This window comes from Festucalex cinctus, chromosome 6 (assembly GCF_051991245.1).
Source record: "Festucalex cinctus isolate MCC-2025b chromosome 6, RoL_Fcin_1.0, whole genome shotgun sequence".
NCBI classification, from domain to species: Eukaryota; Metazoa; Chordata; class Actinopteri; order Syngnathiformes; family Syngnathidae; genus Festucalex; species Festucalex cinctus.
In genome coordinates this window covers 20313765-20317849 of record NC_135416.1, presented here as the reverse complement: position 1 = coordinate 20317849, position 4085 = coordinate 20313765, and positions in this window count along the sequence as shown.

Genomic DNA, 4085 nt, shown 5'->3' with positions numbered 1-4085 from the left:
ACAGTCAATGGGGATTGCTCAAAACTCCCAAGTTCCCAATCGATTTTCATTTTTGTTGTCAAAGTTAACGCTAACAATGGAGTTAAAGCTTTAAAGCAGAGTTTTAAAGCTTTAATTCTGAAGGTAATGTGAGTTAAAGCTTTAATGCTGTGTTTTTAAAGCTTTAATTCTGAAGATATAGTGAGTCAAAGCTTTAAAGCTGTGTTTTTAAAGCTTTAATTCGGAAGGTAAAGCGAGTTAAATCTTTAAAGCTTAACACATATGTTCAAATATGAAAGAACTAATTACACGTATTTGTTTTATCTCCTTTCTTTGGCTCCTGATATAACAAGCAAGATAGCCTACTTGATAATAAAGCATTTTTTTTTCATTGTACCAATGAATGTATTATAACAGGTTATTCTGTAATTTGTTATAATGAATATATGGTCGTAAATTTAAATATAAATGTGATTTCAGTGTAACTGAGAACCAAATGTCATATTTGCTTTTTAATTTTTATCAGTGGCTTTCAATTGTACATGTTCAATATTTATATATATTTAACACAAAACTGCAATAACTCATTTCCATATTATGGACCCTGTTTTATGAGTTAAAATCGATCATTTATTTTAAGTCCATTCACTTTGTACAGGCTTATAATTAAAATCATCCATCCATCCATCCATCCATCCATCCATCCATCCATCCATCCATCCATCCATCCATCCATTTTCTTGACCGCTTATTCCTCACAAGGGTCGCGGGGGGTGCTGGAGCCTATCTCAGCTGGCTTTGGGCAGTAGGCGGGGGGACACCCTGGACTGGTTGCCAGCCAATCGCAGGGCACACAGAGACGAACAACCATCCACACTCACAAGCACACCTAGGGACAATTCGGAGCGCCCAATTAGTCATGCATGCCTTTGCAATGTGGGAGGAGACCGGAGTGCCCGGAGAAGACCCACGCGGGCACGGGGAGAAGATGCAAACTCTACCCAGACTCGAACCCGAGTCTAATTAAAATCAATCATATTTTTTATTTTCAATGATACCTCTTAATAAAATGTCGGCGGCTGGATTGTGCAGTCCCACCTACTTCAAATCGTGTTACTTTACTTTACTTTGCACAAAAATGAAGTGTTATTTGCTTTCCAGTCCTCTCATTTGACTTTCACTTCCCACAATTTCCTCCTCTGTGGGTCTCCAATGAACCGATGCATCACAATAGCGCTGTCTGGTTGTTGTGAGCAATGCCATGCTGAGCAGCAAGGCATGACTGGAACTTGAAAGTGTAAACACCTATTACGAAATCCCAGCAGCAGGGTAACAACATGGCGTCCGTATGTCATGTGACCAGCAGTTGACCAATCACAGCGTAGTAGCTCTGAAACCGTGTTAGCCAAATTCTGGGTCATCCCTTTCAGTTGCGCCCCCCAGTGGCGCCGCACTTTTGTTGTGTCGCGTCAAGTTGCAGCACATTTCAGTCGCATATTTCTCTGTTGCAGTTGTTTTCAGTTTGGTGTAATTTTTACTATGTTTAGTTTTAGAAGCTTTTGTTTTTGTGGTTTGGAATTGTAAGTTTGCTTCCACTTTATCTAGTGATTGTAGCATTTCTTTCTTGCAGCAGTTTTTGCAGTTGTTTTTTGTGTTTGCAGATTATTATTATTTTTTTCATTCTTGTATTTATATATATATATATATATTATTTTTTTTTTTTTTTGGGGGGTGTATCATCTTGTGTTTGCAATGTTCGGCTGTTTGCACATTTGCTCCGATCAGCCACTGTAAATTTGTATTCTTTCTTCACAGAACAGATCAAGCGTCACATTGACATCAGCATGCCTTTCTTTTCTTACAATTGCTTGTTGTTGTTGTTATTGTTGTTGTTGTTGTTTTAACGTTAAATCTCTGCACCACCTCTTCTGCATCAATACACAACAAGTGAATGAATTACTTACTGCATACATTAAACACCGGACTAAATTGGGTGGTGGATTTTAATGCAAAAGTGATCAAGTCTTTATTGGAATATGTCAAAGAAAGCAATAATCAAGACTTTTAAGCACATGCAAATGTAAAAAGCAATGTAAAAAACGACATAATATCTAGCATGTAAAACTTGTCAATAAATATGTTGGTCATTTGACAAAAGACACATCACAATGTGCATTTTTCCTTCAGTCGAGATCCTTCCAGACTACTACACAACACACACACAATACTATATACAACTCTGCGTTAAATAATTAATCAAATAATTCAAATCGAAACAACTGTAGTGGAAGGGAAAATGCAAGGAATGGAGAAAAATAGAACATGGAGATATCATCTACTCTAGACTGTGGTCAAGACTTGATGTGAGTACCTAATCTTTAAACCTACTCACCTCTCAGTAGGTCTTGTGTTAGTGTTTTTTGAGTTTACTGTCGACATGCACCATATGTGTACAGTGTTTTGTTGAGTCATCATTTATGAGCTTAGTTAATTTTTCACATGGTATAAAGAATTTAGAAGTTTCTAGATTTGTCCGGACACATGGGTAGTTTCAGGCATGGAGAATATTTGAATAAAAAATACAATTGTTTAATAAATTACTTCTGCTATTTATCACAAGAAATGTACAGGCTACAAATATCTGAAAATAACATTATCAAATTGTATTCTAGCAACAACAACATTGAAAGCCATTTCACAATAACAGCACACAGTTACTGGCTAGCACATTAGCTGCACCTGTACATATCTCAAAGAATGATGTCCTTACCTAGATGATTACAATGCTCAGTTTAGATTGACACTGCCAGTGAGGTATTAATTTACAAAATTGTTTTAATTGTAAAATTGCAAGGGTATTGATCTGAACTGCATAGCCCATAAGTACTGAAGTTTGAAACTCACCTCAGTGGTCCACCTCTAGAATGACAACACTAATTCAGTTACTTAGTTACTCTCACAAAACCTTGGTTGCTTGCTGAAAAACACTATTTGTTGTTTCTATGCTCTTTCAGGAACACCCTGAAATGCCACAACTTGGAGCCAAGCCATGTAGAATGGAAAAGTAGTGCCACGGCACTATTTTGGAGCCAACAAACTGAACTGAGGAGGGGAGGAGGAAATGTCAGTGTAGGAAGTGGAAGGAGTGACGAAAGAGGCGCCGCCGCATTTTTTTTAAATAATTAAATCATTTTTAAGCCTATATTTTAATATATAAGTCTATTTTTAAAGATATTTTTGTAAAATGAGTTTGAAATAGGGGGCGGCACGGTAGTCTAGTGGTTAGCACGTCCGCTTCCCAGTTCTGAGGTCTCCGGTTCGAGTCCAGGCTCGGACCTTCCTGGGTGGAGTTTGCATGTTCTCCCTGTGCCCGCGTGGGTCTTCTCCGGGTACTCCGGTCTCCTCCCACATTCCAAAGACATGCATGGCAGGTTAATTGGGAGCTCCGAATTGTCCCTAGGTGTGCGTGTGAGTGTGGATGGTTGTTCGTCTCTGTGTGCCCTGCAATTGGCTGGCAGCCAGTCCAGGGTGTCCCCTGCCTACTGCCCAAAGCCAGCTGAGATAGGCTCCAGCGACCCTTGTGAGGAATAAGCAGTCAAGAAAATGGATGGAGTTTGAAATAATATTTAACTGCTTAGTTTGTATTATAGTTTGTTGTATATTTACAGTTCTAACAATCAATACTTTTTGTTGAGTTAATAACTTTTTTACACGCCAGCAACTGACACATACACAACCCCCCAAAAAACAACCAACCGAACAAAAAAAAAAAAAAAAAAACAGCTTCTAATTGCTTGTATTAAAGCGGAAGTCAACCCCCTCAATTTTTTTTTGACAATAACATGTTCCTTGCATCCCCACTAGTCTAAATATTGTATTCTGGTTAATATTGCATTAGTGGAATATGAATTAAGCAGCAAAATCCAGCAGTTTTTATCAACAACAAAAGGCGGCCATTTTGCCACTTTCTCTCGAGTGAAAATGACATCACAGTCGCTCAGATCTGGAATAACAACCAATCACAACTCAGCTTCAGAAAAGAGGTGAGCTGTGATTGGCCGTTGCCTGAGCCCTGAGCAACTGTGATGTCATCTTCAGTCGACAGC